A 20,347-nucleotide genomic window follows, 5' to 3' on the forward strand; every position below is an offset into this window, starting at 1 on the left:
GCTCGCTTGCCCCGGCGCCGGCGTCTCCGGCAAAGACAATAGAGAGCTGCGGCTCCACCAGCAAGAAACTCTGCGTAACTTCCAGGTTCAATGAAAACTGGTGTAAAAAGTTCAGCAGAGGACTGTCCTATGTTGATAAGTTCTTCTCTGGTAAAAGAAACCAGAGAAGCGGAGCATAAAACTACAAAAAAACAGAAAAACGCAACATGTACAGGAGAGCGCAGTTCCAGGGCGACCGTCAGTGGCGCCATCTTGGAACACATGGTGGATTAAGATGAGATCAGACTGAGTTCAGACTGAGTCTAACCCGGTCTTGATGTTTGGTCTCTGTTAATAATTTAACATAGAGTACGGGGTAGACCTCCTATATTTGTAAAAGCGTCTTGGGATAACGTTTGTTGTGATTTGGCGCTATACAAATAAAGATTGATTGGTTGATTTTTTTAAAGACTCAGCCGCGGCTCTTTGGGTTGATGCTCTACCAGGTGAGCTACAGGGTGTCCCATATTTGAATCAAAGTTTTAGCCTCAGCAGTAAAGTTTTATATTAACATATTCAAAACACCTGGAGGTGCTAAATCAGGATGGGTTATGTAGAAATAGAAAGTCAAAAGGCAATTTATTCTAAGCCTAGACAGAAGGAAAGCTTAGACAGAAAATACCTTTCTATATCCTTTGTACTGTGACATTTCCTGAAATGCAAAACAGAGAAGTTCATTTGGAAAGTTTAAAAAAAAAACTTTATCAGTTGATACCTCCATAGTTTTAGGACCTGAGCCTTGTCTGTTTTATACTTTTCAATCACAGTGTCCTTCATATTTGAAAAGTAACATCTGTGCACGTTGGAAATATTCTGGCCTTTCTGTGCATGTGTGTACGCTCTCTGTTTGTGAGCAGATGTGCATGAGTCCCCTATGGCTGAGAGGTTTATATGAAAAACAGATGTCACCAGTTGGAGGGAGAATGAGGGAGATGCATGCTGTCAGACACAATTAATAGGAACAACAAAACACACATACACACAGGTACACCATACTGGTTGCTTTCCTATTTCATAATTTGTAGAGACAAGAGTGAATACATTTTTTTGTAGAATTTCACGCTGGTTCCACTGAATGGATAAGCTATACAAATCCAGCAGAATCGCTCCATTGTACCGAATGTTAAAGCTTCAGGAGGAGGTAATTTGATGGAACTCTTCAGGTAAAAGAAGAGGCTTTGAGGGCACATCAAGGAGAAATGAGAGCTCATCTCTTTGTCTCTCTTTTTCAAACTTTCCCTTTGTGACTTTTAAGGTTGTTGAAAATTTCACAACCTTGCTTTACCCATCCATCCTTTGTTTGTGCTGACTTTCCCACAGCTAATTGCCTTTTGAATAAATAATGGCACCTACCAAACTATCCATTGAACTCAAAAATCAGACAGAAATCACATCATTATATGTGTGCAAGTGTGTCTGCATTCATACTTGAAAATTAGCATTTCATAGATTTCCTTCAGTTAACCTTCTGTATTGATACGTTTTTAACTATTCACGCATACTTCTTAAGGATCTATGCTACTCATTCTGTGCACTTTAACTAGTGAGTAAGTGCTCCATTGGCTGTGTTGGCATTTGTTGTTTCCTTGAGCCATCAGCATTGGGTGGCAGCTCTGCTGGCTGCTGTAGCCGGCTCATTAGCTCATTAGATCATTAGACTGAGCCGCTGGCATTCTGGCATTGGGAAGCCAACAAACTGAGTTACAATGCTGCAACGAGTTTCCCAATAGACTGTTGGTTCTTGTCAAATTCTGATGCAGAAGGCTTGAGAGAGTGTGGAATGGAAGCTCTTATCACTTAATTGCACAACATCCAGAAAGAAGAAGCAACAAACTATTACGCACATCATTATAATACAATCAGCCATAGCATAAAGACAACCTGACTAATATTATGGATCCCAAAGCTCTAAAGTTCCAGCATCACATCCTCCACTTGCGTCGTTCACTTGCGTCTTAGTCCCTCCCACCAGAGATGCAAGGAAATGAAGAGAAGGAGAGAGGGAACAAGGAGATTTGTTTTAAGGGACATGAGACGTCCTTTCCTCCAGAGCGTCATGTGAAGCGATGTCGGTTCATAACAGAGCTCTGTCTCTGTCTCTGTCTCTGTCTTAAACCTGTTTAACACACACCTACACATTAAGATGATCTGCTCTCTGTTTATTCTGTCCTGAAGCATTATGGATCGATTCACCGGCAAAATGTCTCATTACTCTATCTTTGATATTAAATGTTATGACTCTATTTTTTTATACGGTGAATCTGACAGAAACAATCAGATATTTCAGTTTTATGATTTTGCTTTTATGTTCAGTATTTTGTGCTTAAAACTCACATCAAACACTTTAATCTCAGCTCATCACTTACCGAATGTTTAGAAACTGACATATGTGTGGTGATCACTGTGTTTTGCCTGTGTGGAGTTTTCCCCGCTCTCCCCCACAGAGTGTTGAGCGGTTCTCTTACCCACACTGGCTCTCTCCTGCTCCGGCTCCTCCTGCACCTTCACACCTGTTCCCCATCACACTCATCAGGACACTGCACTTCAGCTCTGTGGAGAGAGGAGTCGGGTGCCAGAGTATTCCTTCTTCTACAGTGGTACATCGGCTGGCTCGCCAGTACTTCTAAGTATTGCAAGTTTCTTGATATTTCGTGTGATTATCTTTCGACTAACTGCCGCTGTCCTCCCGCTTCCACCAGTGCCTCCTCGAGCCTCCTGCACCTCCGCCCCCATCTCTGCCACGCTGCCACGCTCTCACTCCGGACACTCACCTGCCTTCACCCCGAGCCTCACGCTTCACTCCTGCATCTCTTGGATCTCACACTAACCTCTGATTCTGGATCAGTCATCCTCCACCTCACCTTTAAAGAATAAAATCACTTCCACTGCTTCCTGAGTCTCTGCTTGCTTTTGGGTCCTAGTTAACGGTTTAACAACCGTAACAGAATGTTTATGATCTGTCTCAGGGCATCCTTAGTGACTGTTTTAAGGTCTGCCTTTTCGCCGTTATTAAACCCAGGTGACGTACAGTTTCAGTGAAGTGCGAGCCGCTGCAGTGTCCAATCAGTGAGTGATATTTGATGAGGGGGGCATGTCTGTCAGCGTTAAGAGTATTGGGACGCCACTTAATATGGCGGGTCAGTAACTACTTCTGGTTCGGTGGACAAGATAGAGAGGAGAGAGGAGACTGAAGTTAAGAGCTTTTACATGCATCCATGGACTCCTCTCTGGACCACACCCCACTGACACTCAAAGGGGATTAAATCTGGGAAATTCAGAGACAGAACCAACACTGTCCTGTTCTGCTCCATGTCTACAGTAGTTCTGATGCTCACGTGCCCCCTGGTGCCTGTGGCGATGGACGGGGTTGACTCTGTGCTCCCTGACTGGTCTGAGGAGACACTGGTAACTGTGATGCTCTGTGTTCTGATGCCTCTCCATCAGAACCAGGGCTGAGCTTCAGCCTTCACTCCACACTGGCTTTCAAGGGCTTTAAGGACAAAATGTTCACTTGCTGTGTAGACAATCAATGCTATTCACCTCTCAGTGGTACATAATCAAAATGGTTTCAGAAATATGGATCATACTTTCTGCAGTTTCTATTAAAATAGCTTTCATCCAGAAGAGGCAGCCGCTCTCATAAACACAAACACAAAGCACATAAAGTGAACACCACAATGAAACACAGAGTTTTACTGCTCAAAGCTCCACATCTCCATCAGGAGTTAAGGGAAACTGAAGTCAGGACTAATGAGGAGTGAATTTAGGACTGAAAACAAACTGGACTCCAAATGGATGCTGATTTTGCTACAAATCTGCATCAGTGTATATCGAGGGAACTTTCTCTCAGACTCTCTTTACATCAGGAAAAGTAATGGCTCTTAGTAATGGAGTTTAATATTTATTTTTTATTTTATTTCTTTCAATGCCAGCACAGGAAATTCACTCTTTGTCTGAAGTCATTAACACTTTTCTTAAATTTCAGCCAACATTTGAGATTGAAATAACATACATGTACTACATTTTCTTTAAGCATCTGCCACACAGCACAATAAATCCTCTCCCAGCAACCGAGACAAACACTTTCCTGCTTCGCCAGCGCTGATTTTTAGCCAACGCGACACATTTCACCCCGACACACTGCTCAGAAACAAGATCCGCCAACAGTATATAATCTCCCCCTCTTTATCCCCCTCTGTCTATACTTTCCTATTTCCTCTTGTGTATTTTTACCCTTTCATTTTCACATTTCTTCTGTTAGCGCTCCCTGACTCGTTTCCATTATTACTCCTCTTTTCTGCTTCACAGTCCCTAAACAGCTCGGCTACAGGAGGAATAAGCAGGTATAATATTAAAGGATATATCCCTTCCTTGATATTTCTCTGCGAGATCTTCATAAAATGCATCCTTGGGCCTTTTTTCTTTTGAGATTCGAAGGCTGCATTTAAGATCCCGCGACGGATCAAGATGTTTAGGAGAATAACAACCCTGCTGTCTTACCTACTTGTGTGTGAGTGTGTGCATGAGTCTCCAGCACCAACACCTGCCTCTGGGTAGTAGTGTGTGTGCGTTTCTCTGTTTGTCTGTGATGTGTGCTTCCTTCAGATAGGCTTTTCAGTGGTGTGTAACGGCTGAAATTGTATTTGCTAATGGAGCCATTTTGGGACAAGCAGCCTCAGATGGAAACAGAGCTATCTGACCTGAGATAAAACTTTGTGTTTGTTGGTATTTCTTTCCATTGATGCACCAATTTATTCTGGCGTTTGTTCTCTCCTATTACTCTCTATATTAAAGTCACGTAGCTCAGGAATCAAGTTCAGTTACACCACGTCTTGGTGTGTTTCTACCATCTTCAGTCCGAGGCTGAGGTTTGACATGTTTGTGGATATATGAGAGCAAAATATGGTGACACACATGAGCAGTAAAACTTCTTCATGCATACAGTGGATATCAAAAGTCCAGACACCCCTGTTAAAATGCCAGGTTTTGTCATGTAAAAATTGAGACAAAGATAAATCATGTCAGAACTTTTTCCACCTTTAATGTGACCTATAACATGAACAATTCAACTGAAAAAATTAAAATCTTTAAGGGGGAAGAATAACAAAGAAAAAACTAAAATAGTGTGGTTTCATAAGTGTACACACCCTTTAACTAATAATTGTTTGAAGCACCTTTTGATTTTATTTCAGCACTCTGTTTTTTTTTAGGAGTCTATCAGCATGGCACATCTTGATGTGGTGATATTTGTCCATTCTTCTTTACAAAAAAGCTCCAAATCCATCAGATAGTGAGGGCATCTCCTGTGCACAGCCCTCTTCAGACCACCCCACATATATTCAACTGGATTCAGGTCTGGACTCTGGCTGGGCCATTCCAACACTTTAATCTTCCTCTGGTGAAGCCATGCTTTTGTTGATTTGGATGTATGCTTTGGTTTGTTGTCGTGTTGAAAGGTGAAATTCCTCTTCATCTTCATCTTTCTAACAGAGGCCTGGAGGTTTTGTGTTAAACTGACTGGTGTTTGTATCTGTTCATACTTCCCTCCACCTTGACTAAGGCCCTGGTTCCAGCTGAAGAAAAACAGCCCCAAAGCATGATGCTGCCCCCACCATACTTCTCTGTGGGTCTGGTGTTCTTTATGTGATGTGATGTGCAGTGTTGTTTTTATGACAAACAAACCTTTTGGAATTATGGACACAAAGTTCGACCTTGGTTTCATCAGACTATAAAACATTTGATGCTTTTGGGAGACTTCATGTATGTTTTTGAAACATTTTGCTGGTCTTCAATGCTTTTAAGAAAAGGCTTCCGTCTTGCCACCCTACCCATAGCTGAAACATATGAAGACTAGGAGAGATGTTGTCACATGTAGTACACAACCAGTACTAGTCAGAAATCCCTGCAGCTCCTTTAATGTTGCTGTAGACCTCTTGGAAGCCTCCCTGACCAGTTTTCTTCTGCTCTTTTCATCAGTTTTTAAGGGATGTCCAGGTGTTGGTAATGTCACTGTTGTTCCATATTTTCTCCACTTGATGATGACGGTCTTCACTGTGGTCCATGGTATATCTAATGCCTTGGAACATGTTTGTACCCTTCTCCTGACTGATACCTTTCAACAATGAGATCCCTCTGCTGCTTTGGAAGCTCTCTGTGGACCATGGCTTTTGCTGAGAGATGAAACTGAGGAAATGTCATGAAAATCTTCCTAGAAAAGCTGATCATTATAGGGATAAATCAAAGTCACTTTAAATTATGACAGGCGTATACTGACTACTTTTTGTCATGAGTTGAATGTGATTGGTTAATTCTGAACACAGCCACGTCCCCAGTTATAAGAGGGTGTGTACACATATGCAACCACATTATTTTAGTTTTGTTTTTTTTTATTCTTCCCCTTAAAAGATTAAAAAAAAATGTAAATTGAACTGTGCATGTTATAGGTCACATTAAAGGTGGAAAAAGTTTTGCATGATTTATCTTGGTCTCATTTTTTACATAACAAAACCTGACATTTTAACAAGGGTGTGTAGACTTTTGATATCCACAGTAGATACAGCTCTAAGAAGAACACATTTCCACATTTTGGTTGAGTTCACTTTAAAAAAGTTCCCCATCTGAACTATCAGCTCCGATCTCAGTACATAGATTATAGTATTTATCCTCACCGGGGATAATGATGGATCATCGGTTCATCAGCTCAGTGCAGTTGCCATAAAAAACATCACCACCTGCCATTAAATTGCTTTAGCAAGTGACATCTGCAGGCACATCTGGAGTTGAGAAGCAGTTTGGTTGCAGCATTACGCAACACTGAGCTACCATTCACACTGAGTCCTGCTGGGAGAGCGAGGAAATCTGCTCTAAAATGAGACATCAGCAGCGAGGAGAAAGTGGCACCTTGCACAGTAATTGACGGGACTTGATAAAAATTAAACAAAATATGTTTTTTTGATGATGACACTGCTGTTTGTCGACAGCATTACAGTAAAACAGATGTTAGAAATGCTCAAGAAATGAACAAAGACTTTTAAAATATGTCTTCTGAATTAAGTTTCCAATCAAGCTGTAACAAAAACATCATTTTCTAACAGAGACGACTAAGCGGAGAAGAAAAGGATGACTTTATATCTACTTGACTAACAGCACAGTTTGCAGCTTAAACTGTATCTGAACTAATCAAATACACATGTAAACATAGTATATGTTGTATATGTGGGTGTTAGAGAGAGTGAGTGCAAAAGGATGGACAGCCAGGACTCAGAGACGAGACTCAGTGATCATTTAAAGGGACTTTTGTTTATGTTTTTCTTTGTCAGCTCAGCATCTTCTTGAGAAACCAGGCAGAAAACCTTCACTGAAACTCGGCGATCAACAGCTGCAGACAGGGTCATATTTAGTTTGTAATTTAGTTAACTTTGAGAAGGTATGGGGATGTCTGCATCACTCTGCAATACTCTTCTTACATGTTAGTTAGTGATGCAATGTCTATGCTCATCACATTGCCATTTCTGGGTTCTACTGCCTTCACTGCTTGTTGTGCACACGAAGCGATGGGGACTGAATCTAAGCGTCATATGTTGGAGTTGGTGCTGATAAATATTGAGCAGCAGTCATACTGCAGTTATGGCAAAGTGAAGTGAACAGCCTGTGGTTTGAGGACACGGCAATACCAGAAATGCTGTAAATATAGGAAATGACAATGCTACCGAGTGGACCAATCACAGGGCCTGCTCTCTGCATAGTTACATTTCTAGGAGGTGCACGGATGTGGGCTTCTGCATAAGTAAAGGGCTACACAAACCATACGTAAATGAATCATAAATGAGTCTTTCAGAGGTCTAATCAAAACATGCATGATATTATGAAGTAGATACATTCAATATTCACTTTTCTTTTGATTTAAACAAGAAAAAAAAGTTGAGTTCATGTTCTGTCCTCAATATATGAGCTCTATATGTTGACAGACAGATTTAACTTATTAACTCTGTATGCCAGGACTCTGAAGACATTGTCTGCTTGTCGAGAGGTTTATTGGTTCCTCAGAAAAGTGTGAAACTAAAATATACAAAAAACAATATCAGTGCTGTGCTTGTCTTTAACACGCTCTGACATATATGCAGTGTAAATATACATTTATTACCTCACATGAATTAAATCTTTAAAACACCACTTTCTTTATATATTTATATATATTTGTTTTATATTTATCCAAAAACAATCCTCTACAAACGAATATATGGATTAAACAGAGAATACTTACCCAGGATGCTATCAAAAGCAAGATGGTTCAAGCTGATTTTTTCATTTATTATTTTAAAGGCACTATGAGGAGTTTTTCACCAGCTGATAAACACACTGAAACCAACACTGATGCCTCTTTTTGACCTTCAAAAGCAAACAAAACCATAAACAACAACACTGATGCCTTCTCTGTTATCATTTTTAATGCCTTAAACCACTCGGAGGGGGTAGGTGTCAGACCACATGATTGACATTTGGCTGTAGAAACACAATTTTTCGGCTGAATTCATGTCAAATAATCATTGAGTGATAAATCTGTCTGTAGAAAGACAGCAGGGTGAGGTTTTTGTTGAAAACACTGCTTTTGCATGTACAGAACTAGAGATAAGAGGTATCACTTTGTCCACAATGGGGCGCCAAAATTGGTATAAATCAAAAGTTCTTCACAGGAACTTTAACGAGAAGAAGAAGAAAGGTACTTTATTGATCCCCAGGGGGGAAATTCAATTTTTTCACTCATGCTATTTTTGGACATGCTACACGTATAGTTTTTTGGTATATACATACAAATGCACACACATGCAGTGAACATGCTTAGGGAGAGATATCAGAGTGAGGAAACTGCCGTCAACCAGCACACCCCGAGCAGTTGGGGGTTCGGTGCCTTGCTCAAGGGCACCTCCAGTGCCCAGGCAGGTGAACCAGCACCTCTCCAGCCACCAGTCCACTTGCCAAACTTCGTCCATACTGGGACTCGAACCAGCAACCCTTCGGTTCCCAAGCCAAGTCCCTATGGACTGAGCTACTGCCACCCCCAAATGTTCCTAATTTATCCTTTTTTCTAATTTTCCAGATGTGACATCATCCTCTCATTCTGAAAACCTCTTTATTGTCCTTTTAATGCTTTTAGTTACTTATCCATTTTTATTTATCTATTTATTTTATTTATGTATCTTCGAAAAAACTCTTAAACAATGATCTATTGGTCTATTGTCACACCTCTTCATTCTGTTTAATATACGTGTATTCTTTTTAACCTCACGTTGTATTCTGTTTGCATTGTTTAAATTCCTCCTCCCTGTCTGTCAATGGGTTTACTTTGTTATTTGAACCATGCTTTGTTTGTCAAAGCACTTTGTAAAGGTGCTTTATAAATAAATCTGTTATTATTATAGATTTCCCAGGATTAATAAGACCATAACAAAACACCATCATGTTGTCTGATGCCTCCTCACTTCTCAATCACAGGTCATGTGACACAACCAACTGAGGCTCACATCCTGTTACTCTTAAAGTGATCACAACCAAACCAAAACTGGAATAAACTTCAGGCATATTAACTGTGTAACAGCACAGTTCATAAAAAATGACTAACCAAACTTTTAAAGGGCAAACTTTCATAATCCAAAATAACAAATAATGATTCGTGAGCAGGAGAACTGTCCACCCTCCTCCTAAATATCAACATTTATCCCAGATATTTGGCAGAGGACACACTCACTCCATGACACTGTGTAAAGAGTCATCTGCAGCTGTCGGTATAATCCCCACAGTTTTACTCCTCAGTGCCCAAAGGTCCCTGGCTTTCTTATTAATAGAAATAGTAGAACATGACTGTGAAATCATCCCAGCTTCCTGATTATGATGGTGTTATTGCCAATCGTATATATATATATATATATATATATATATATATATATATATATATATATATATATATAATGGAATGGGCCGTCCTCTCACCTCCAAAGTAATTGAAAAGGTCTCTATCTTTCTCCAGCCCTGGTCACTTTCTCATTAGCCCCGCACTCAGCTCTGAAATGAGTCGTCAGGCTTCCCACTCGGTATTACCCAGGACAAGACATTACCATCATTGGTGGAAATATTACATCGTCATAGTTTTAATAATAGAGTGGAGCTGGGAAAGGGTGGAGGGGTTGATAGTGATAGTAAAGGGGTGTGGTGTGGGGTGAGGGTAAGTTCATGCTTGAAATAATGAGGGTGTTAGGTGAATTAATATTTTTAGGGGAAGAGATATGAATACATGAATGTGAGAGGTACCTTTTATGAATTCCTATCAACCAAATCTATGCGTATTTTAAAATGTGTGATGGCCCGGCATATTCTCGGAGGGAAATATTGCTTTAATATAAAACAGATTCAGCTGCCCATTGCTTTTTTTATGCTACTGAGTAATGCAGCCATTATAACATTAATCATGAAAGTTACACTTTCTCAAATAGTTGAAGTTTTAGTTCAAGAGATAGTGTTGTAATTTTTGAAGAAGAGGAACCTATTCTGTAAAAATCCACTGACAGTTTCAAATCTTTTTTTGAAGAGCAGAATAAGAAAGTGCAGGAAGAAGCAGTGTTATCTCAGGAGCATATTTTGTTCATTTCACTCTTCGTCAGTAAAGAAAAGACATCAATAATACCAAAAAGCTTTTAATTCAGACCAGCGTTTGCTGACCTAAAAACTACAGTTAAAACAGAGATTATAAATGATTCAATTATGCATCTTTGCTGTTGTAGAAATTGCCTGGTCGGGTTTAATGCAATGTGGAAAAACTGGAACAATTCTGTAATAGTATATGTTTTATGTATTCAGTGGAAGAAATTTATGGGCTGCACTGGGGAGATTTGGCAGGCAGATGTAAGGAGGAAGGAGATGTGTGTGTTTATGTGTGTATGTGTGTGTGTGTGCTTGGAGTTGGGGGTAATGGGGTATAGAAAGAAGTGGGAGCAGCCTATATAAGACTTTAGGCTTCAAGTCTGCAGGAGCACAAGGACAAAAGGGCACCTGTCTTTATTTGAAGGTTGCCAGCAGCCAGCCAATCATGACTGGATTAGGAGGGATCACGACCTTCAGCCTCCTACGAGAAGTAAAAATCCTGGAGCAAATAGAGCAAGTAAGGTGCAGTCACATACACACACGCACTCTCTCTGACTGACACACACATTAGTTTGGAGTAAGAACTAGCTGGTAAAGAAAGCCTTGGATTTGCTACTATAAATCCAGCTTATGGACGAATGGCCACCACAAACAGAGAAAATGCCTCTACTGCAAAATCACAAACGCTCAGGGCTAGAGAGAGCAGGGGTGTCCATTTTGGACTTTGCAGGATAGGGTGATAAAGACCAGAGAGATGACAAAAGGAGGAGGCATTTTCAAGGGAGAGAATAAATAAAGTATGGTGTGCATTAGGGAGACCAGGATTTCTCCTGTTTACTTTATTTTGGGCAACACAGTCTGGATTCATACCATGGCTCATGGCTTCCACTCATGATTGTTGCCACATTATACTCATGCAGAGTGAGGGAAAACTAGGCAGCAGTTTCAACAAGAGTCCAATATGATGTTAGCATTTTGGAAAAGGATACTTTAGGCAGAGTGCCCTGAGCTACACCCGACAGGATTTTAATATACCAACTAAATAATTCAGGTTTCACACCATGCATCGTTATGTTTCATATTTCAACCTCATGCCATGTCAACCCAACTCCTTGATCCCACATCAGGCATGTGACGCATTCAATCTACTTCAAGCTCAGCCCAGCAGAGCACAGCTTACCCTGGAGTATCGAGAACATGCAACATAACAAAGAACAACTTTGCAACAGGTCACTGTGCCTTCCCAAGGTTGATTTACTGTTCATTAGGATATCATGGTGTGATTTTTGTAATTCTAGGTGAGTTTGCTATATTGAACAAAATGTTTCTATTTAATGGGGTTAAATGTTTGTTATTAATCTAACAGTTTAAATTCATGTTGTGAAATGGACCAAAGATTTGTGGCTGTTTTGTACCAATTTAATCACCATCAACAGATATGTATTATCTATACAATCTGGTACAGCCTAAGGTCAGGTTTCTGCACATATTGTTATTGATTTTGAAATCAGCTGGATGCTCTATGTCCATGTCGACTTCCTGCCCAGGTCGATCTGCTTGTTAAGCTTGATGCAAACCCTGTCAAAACTTGCTGGTGCTGACATCTGTAGAGGTATGTAGCAGAGAGACAGATTCAGATCTGAGACGTGCTGCAGGCATTTTGTGGAAATACAAGCATTGACCAGAGTTGGCACCAATCGGCTCAAAAGCAGAGCTCAATCTGAGGTGCTTGCAGAAGATGGTGCACATGCTAGCTGTGGAATCAAGTAGTTAGTTATTTCTTGGTATGTTTTAAAACGTATTGATTTCAGTGACAATTTTTTTGGCAAACTATTTGATAGTCAAGATATTTTAAGTATTTATATCCTAGACCAGGGGTTCCCAAAGTGTGGGTCGGGACCCCCTGTGTGGTCACAAAACACAAACGGGGGATCCTGAGATGTCTTCCAGAATGTTTTTTTAAAAGTTATCTAAAAATAGTACATTTTACACATTAAAGTAAAAAATATATCAACAAAAATAGTAGCTAAATTTGAAATAAAACCTTGAAAATAGAAAATGTAATGAGTTGTCTGCCCTTCTTTGTTTCCAAATGACTCATTAGTTTAGGGTTAGTGAACAGTTCATTATCAAAAGCATCAGTAGCAGCAGGTTAATTCATAACGGCACAGGAAACACAGGCACATGCTCATATAGGTAGGCTAATTTTCTGCAGACCAGCTAGATGAAGCCACATTAAATCACTTTGAAGGACAGTGGGGGTTGCGAGTGTTTGGCACCTGTATTTTGGCGGTCACTGGCTGAAAAGTTTGGGAAGCCCTGCCCTAGACTCTGCATGGTTGAAGTCACTTACTGGTTTCTGAAGAGCTGTTATGAAACCCATTATAACTTCCAGCTTAGCTAAATACCAGCAGAGAAGTGGAGTCGTGGCCACAGCCTTGAAGCCTGGCGATCAGCTCCAACATGCCCACCTGTCGATCAAATCAGCCGCACCCCCAAATTATACCTAATTACTAAGAGCTCTTTGCTTTAGGGGCCAGCCTCAAGTGGACTCTCAAGGTACTGTAGCTTCCTCAGCATATACTTCACTCCAGATTTGCTACTTGGCAATGCCCCATGAGATGAAGTGCTGCTTGTTCCATCAGCTGTGATTTGGTGCTAGCAGCCAAGTGATGGAGGAAATCGCTGCCAGGTTGATATGTAGAACAGCAGCACAGCCTGGAGTATGATATTACTTTTACAATGTGCTATATAGGAAGATGACTTTTTGTTTTTCTGCCACCAACAAAAAAATTGCGTCATGAGTTGATTTTTAGTTTTGTATTTTGGCTTGTGTTTCATGTCTGTGTGTATTCTGTGTTAGCTATAAGTTATCCTTTGTCCTCCTCTTGTGTTTGGTGATCCATGTCTTATTTTGTATTCCTTCTGTTTTAGTCTAGTCTGTTGTGTTTCCTGTTTTATTTTGTAGTTCTTGATCCCTGTGTGTCTGTGTTTATCTGTATCTCCTGTCCTATCTTGGATCACAACATCTTCCATGTGTTGCTTTCTCCAAGTGTCTCCTTGTGTTCCGTGTGTTTTATTTGGGACTTTTAGGATTTTGTTTCTTGGACATTTGTTAAGTAAGTTTTTTTTGTGTGTTTTGTTTGTTCTTTTGTTATTAAATCATACTAGTAGGTAGTCTGTGATGATCCTGGCTCTGTGAAGGAGATCCCAGATTCTGCAGATACCAAGTGCCAGTCATACACCTGTGACTGGCACCCACCTGGCAGCACTTGAAGCTCAAAACAAGAGTGAATACCAACAGGAGAATATTGCAGGGGATTTTGGCACATTTTTTCTGGGTGCTGCCCACATGTTTAGCTGTGTTACTCATTCCACAAATGCACAATCCTTATAAGTTGTACCTTGTTGTAAAGTTGACTTATCAGGTTTTCCAACGACATAACATACAATACCAATCAAAGCACTGCTTGACTGCCTCTTGTCCAATCAGGTTATTTCAGTTAAAATTTTTCACATGTGATTTCAATTAAGTAAGGGACAAACAGACAGACTGCTTAACCAGTCTCTGATTTGATCCACCAGCTCCTTTAAGGAACATTTAGCCTTATTTTACTTATTTTAAGGTTGACTTCACTGGATCCTCTCAGACAGCACATCCAATGAGGGACACAGTCATTCAAATCTAACGGCGATCAGCCAGCTAATTCCATTTTGATTAGCCATCTCTTATTGCCTCGGCCACACCTGCTCGGACACGCACCGCTGCCCCGCCCCCTCGTTATGTGGAGAGCTTTCCGTCATTAACGAGGCGCCCAGTAACCACGGTGACCTGGAAACACATTCCCACAACATTCCATCAGTCAGCCGAGCATGTGCATCAGATCGTTAACAGAATGCTCGTTAATTACAAGGCTTTGGGATTGGCGTGGCTTGGGGTCGCCGTGGCACTTGAGATGATAAAGGATATGGCTAATGACTGATCAGTCATCAGCATTTAACAGTAAGCAGCTGAGATGGAACGTGCATTATAATCATCTGATGGAAAGTGAGGAGAAAAAAAAGATGACGCGAGTATTCAAAGTTTGTGGGTCTAAAAAAGGGAGGCGATTATAAAAGAGAACACAAAGACGAGAAGGATAGATGGGGAAGAAAAGGAAGGAGGGAAAGTTAATGAGCTTGACATCTTTTTATTATTCCAGCTCCTTAGCACACTTTAATGTTCTTTACAGGTCTCCGGCTCAAGCATTTGTCCTTCTTTTTATCACACACTGAAAATGCAATTAGTGTTTTCAATTTTCCGAGCACTTCTTCTCCACTCGGTCATAAAAAGAGTCCAGGTAATGTGTAAAAATGTTGCTTGGTGAATGTAATTGGATGACTGCTCCCACATAAAAAGCGATTGTTTTTCACGTAAATGTTAACAGTGAGAAATCAGAGTCTATTACTTGGAAAGGATTTCACAGTATACTGAATTGATGAGTCATGATTGAGAACCTTAGACACACTACCAAAGCACAAAAATATACAGGCAATGAATTGCTTTAATCAACATTCCCATTCAAGGAAGAAATTTAATTTTCTCACTCATTCCAGCAGATTTCAGGTCCATCAGTGAGTCCGTACTGGATGTGTTTCACGAGCAACTCAGGAGCATCTGGCGAGAAACTTCTTCAATCTGTCTGTTTTTAAACTCTGCTCTGCTAGAGCACCTTCCTGCATAAACACACAACCTTTTAAATCAAATCTACAGCAATATCTTATATTTGTATTTGTTCATTTGATTCAGTCACAATTTGTGTTCAAGGCAATCTGTCTGAAGTTCAGAATATCAAAAGCAAAATGTACCAAAGTATGATTTGCAGACACGTAAGGTGGAAATGATTCATGAGATGAAGGCCATGATCCTTTCTACTGATGCCTCTTTCTGTCATTTGCTGTCTGCTTTCCCCTAAGACTCTCTGCTCGGCCTCCTTGCAGCCTTTATGTGGATTGGCTGCCTCTGTGAAGCAAAAAAATATAAAACTCAACTTCCATACTCTTCTAGCATACCCCTCTCACGGCCTTGTTCCTGCCTCAAGGGTAAGTATTGAAGCTGTTTCTGTCCTTCTACTGGCTGGATGCACACTCCTGTCAAACCATGTCGCTAACACCGACTAAATGGGGAGTTAAAAGCAGCTGCTGTGGTCAAAGGAAAGTCTTCCTCATCAGGAACATCCCCTTCTTCACCTGTGTTCTTCACGACAGAATGAAACTCAGCTCAGCGCTGAGTAGTAAATGACTGTGATCACAGCTCTGATCCATATGTCACAAGGACAATTTATAAACATTATGATTATGACACTCAATAAGCTTCACTCATGCACAGGTATAGATCTTTAATAAAGGCATATTGAACAAGCGGTCGTAGAGGGAATCAAATTTAAAGTGGTGGTTAAGAGTTATCAATCCGGTCTTGTTATTCCTGAATTAGTTTACACTTGCTTTGAGATTTAACTGCAAAAGTAGCTTCATACCCAGACACAAGTTCTTCTGCATCTCCTTTAAGATGTATTTTCAATCATGATATTGAAACAAGCATATTATTTTTCCGTATGCCATTACAGCAGTGATACTGTGCAATACATGCTGCCAACTTTATTCATGTTTCGTATTACTTGGTTTTAATAATAATAATAATAATAATAATAATAATAATAATAATAATAACAATAATAATGAATTATATTTATAACGCACTTTTCATTTCAAGAAATCTCAAAGTGCTACAGGCACACAGTAAAAACAAACTTGAACTTTTTCTTAAAAAGAGTACTTAAAATAAGTCTTTAAATGTTTCCTAAAAGCATCCACAGTCTGTGGGGTCCTGACGTGGCTTGCCAGGGAGTTCCACAGACGTGGTGCAGCAGCACAAAGGGCCCAATCTCCCATGTGTAATTCAGCTACCAGCTTCCAAAGTGAAAAGGAAAGAACAAAATCAAGTAAATCATGAACACTTATGGACTTCAAAAACTGCTTTGCAAACCATTTGTTTTAAAAACCAAAAGTGAATCACTAGCGATTTAACCTCAAATTATGTTAAATAAAACAATATTCTGTTTCCAATTATCTTCAAACTTTCTTCCTCACTTAGGGTGCAAGCAGTGGCCCCTATGGACAGCCGGCACCCCTAGCATTTGCCTATACTGCCTATGCCACGGGCCAGCCCTGCCGACAGAGTTGTTTTGCATGATTTTCAGCTCAAAAAAACCCTCATTATTCATCGCATACTACATGAACAATGCTCACTACAGCTTTATTCAGCCTCAAACTGAATCTCTTTGTCTCGGCCGCTTTTAATGAGGAATAAAGTTAGACACAACTTGTGAGTGTTCATTTTGCACAGTAATAGTTTGTAATCATGAAATGACCTGAAAGTAATGCCTTTATAGACAACGTCCGACTGCTACCTTCCACCAGATCCCTGTGTGATCCGTCCCAGCTCTGCAGCAGATACACAAGACTTCTATTTTTGCCTTATGTTCAGTTTCAGGAAAGTATGTGCGTCGCTTTGGATAAAAGAGTCTGCTACATGACATTGTAACATTGTAACATTGTAAAAACAGCTAGCTTTGCTCATTTCAAGATATGTTCAGTGTATTATGAGTAGGGCTAAGTGAGCTCATTTAAAGAAGATAACAGAGCTAATTGTTACTATGGACATGGCTCTAACTGTTAGAAAGAAAATATAGTCATTTTAAATCCAATCACAACATGTCTAAATCACCATGAGGTATAAAGTTGATGATTTCAGTACTAAGTTGCTGTGTAATAAGTGGGATACTGCTTTATTCCTCTTTTACTGCTCGTAGACCCTTTTTATTGTCTCTTTCCTTTTTTTTCTTTAACCGTCTGAGTTTCTTCGTCCCTTTGGTCTCAGTTCATGTTGTTGGGTTCTTGTGTTGCCTGGGTTCTTCTATTGTGTTGGGTAATGACAGGTTAAATCGTTGTTTGGGTTCTCTTTGTGTTTGCGTTCTTGATGTCTGAGGTTATTGTTGTTCAAGCTTTTTTTTGCTGTATGCTTTGTTTTTATGTTTGCCCTGCTGTCTGTCAAGCACTTTGTAAACCACTGTTTTTAAAAGTTGCTATATGAATAAAGTAATTATTATTATTTTGATGATGATGATGATGATGATGATGATGATGATGATGATGAAGATGATTGTTGTTGTTGTTGTTGTTGTTGTTGTTGTTATTATTATTATCATTATTATTATTATTGTTACCAGGGGAAACGATAGACTTACATGTGCGTTGGACTCTTTCTGTGTTTGAGGTTGGGGTTTTTTTTTTATAACTTTATTTTCATTTTTTTGTTATATAACAAGACAAAAAAACAGACAGACAAACCATAATAAAAAGGAAAGAAAGAAATAGGCATGCACATCATTGGAATGGAAAGCTATCAAAAGAAAATGTACATACATACATGCCCACACTGCCATTTAACAGTAAGTGAGATATCAAATCAGTGTCAGGCCAAAATAAAGAAAGTAAATAATGGATGACACTCCACTGTCTAAAAGTCCAAGGGTAAATTAAAGATCCAGGTGCAGAATCCATATGTTCAGTCTAAGGCGTGACAACCCACCATCAGCACAGTCCAAACAATGCCTAAATTCATCAGGTAGCAGTTTTTTGTTCAATAAAGGGACCCCAAATTTTCACAAATTTAGTGTGAGTTTGAAAGAGTATATCGTATCTCCTCCAGGTACAAACAGGAAACCATTTCACTCACTTGACTTCCACTGCTGCAGGATCGCTGTCTTAGCTGTTTGAGGGGTTTTAACACAGCCAGCTAATTAGCAAGATAGTTTGCTAATCTGCTATAACCTAATCGCTTTACATTATCTTTTACAAATCTGCTAAATGTCATTTTTAACCTTTCAAAATCACATAAAGAAGGTTTAAATGTGGATTGTTTTGGTTTCAATGCAACTCCACTGTTTTGTTCCAGTCTTAATGTGCCACTCTGGTGCCATAGACTGAATATGCATAATTATCAGGCTATAAGCCGTTTGTTGACCTTATCAACTTTAATAACATGAATTTCAGCATCATCTGCCTTAAGAAAAGAAACTCTTCAGATATCAGTTTGGAAATTTAAATACTGCTTTCACTGGGGGAACAAGTGCTTCCATAGTTACCTTCAGAGTTCAAAACAAAAGATTTGCACCATAAACGTGTTGTAATTATACCTTAATATTATGATGTTGTCTTTCTGAGACAGCTCTGTATAGCTCGTAACAGACAATACAGACACATCTTTCCATTGTAAATGCTGGATATCATTAATCTTATAACAGTATAATGCATTTTCATGAGGATGCAGCCTTCATTTCGACATACTTATTCCTCTTATGAGATGGAAAAAATCCTCTCAACTGAACCAAACAGCAGCATAATGTTAATATCTAATGAAAATAAGATCTGAGGTTTTCATAGTGCCTGGGAACAATAAGGTTTCAGTCTGGATTTTAAAGTTGCCTCGGTTCGAGCCCTCCTATGACCATCGGGCATTTGGTAGCAGCACTATACGGCATAATGACTGAAAGCAGCTTCTCCTCATTTCGATTCTGCCTTAGGCTCTCCTCGAAGTCGTCTCCCAAGTGATCTAGAGATCTCACAGAGTCATTTTGCAGGTTCAACAGTCATGTGTTAATGGCCAGCTCCATGTAGAGATTTAAAATGAAGCAAAGATACTTTATAACCAGAGCTGTTGCTTACTGACAACCAGGAAAATCAACAACTGGTGGGAGCTCTCATTTTAGTTTGGGCAATGGGTGAATTTGAACTACTTTACAGATGCCTGATAGTTTTTTTTTAAAGCACAGTTAAAAGTCCATAGCAGCAATGAATCTTTTCTGAACCTGCCCTTTAGTTTTTAGAGCCTTGACCTTTAAGTGATCATTAACCCAGAGCGTCTCCTCTTTAATGCCGGATCGAACGATATCACTTTTCTCTTTTTTTAAGCAAAAAAGACATTGGTGTCCATTTTCCACAAGAAACCACTGTCTTTTCATAAGAGAGCTAATTATATCCCCAGCATAACTATGATTAACAAGTTCTTGTTTTAATTCTTGTTCTTTTTTTTCATTATTATTGGTTTCTACAACTCACGGTCATATTACATACCCATATTTATTTTCATTTATTGCTTAATCTGTCATTACCAACCATAATCACACCATGTCAACCTGTCACTACTGAATCATTTTTAATACTGCCTTTAATTGCTGCTATTTAATCTAAATTCCATTTGTAACATTGTGTGTACTTAAATTGTATTCTATCTTTATTTATCTATTTTTATTTTTTACTTTTGTATTTCACTTTATTTTATTTTATTTATTGAAACTTCTTTCTTGATTGTACTTATGTCTGGGTTGCTGTAACAACTGAATTTCCACCCCGGGGGATCAATAAAGTAATATCTTATCTTATCTTATCTTGTGCCAAAGTATGCGTCCATGTTGGGGATTGTTCATGTTAAATAGTAGGGAGCTAAGCGTTGATCCCTGAGGGACACCAGAGGTCCAGGACATGTGAAAGGAAAGTGGTCTCCAAATGAAACAAAATAATCTCTTATATCTATGTTTTCTGTGTTCATGTATTCTGATTGACGTAATGTTAC

The 20,347-nt window shown here is 39.5% G+C and overlaps 1 long non-coding RNA gene across 1 annotated transcript; it reads left to right on the top strand.

Annotated features, from left to right (window-relative positions):
* Positions 1-2,425: 2,425 nt before the first annotated feature.
* On the top strand, positions 2,426-2,929 carry LOC117829383. The gene is made up of 2 exons (XR_004634614.1): positions 2,426-2,636; positions 2,739-2,929. It is a non-coding gene; the product is annotated as an uncharacterized LOC117829383 (long non-coding RNA).
* The last annotated feature ends 17,418 nt before the right edge of the window (positions 2,930-20,347 follow it).

The sequence above is a fragment of the Notolabrus celidotus genome, chromosome 17 (genome assembly GCF_009762535.1).
Source record: "Notolabrus celidotus isolate fNotCel1 chromosome 17, fNotCel1.pri, whole genome shotgun sequence".
Lineage (NCBI taxonomy): Eukaryota > Metazoa > Chordata > Actinopteri > Labriformes > Labridae > Notolabrus > Notolabrus celidotus.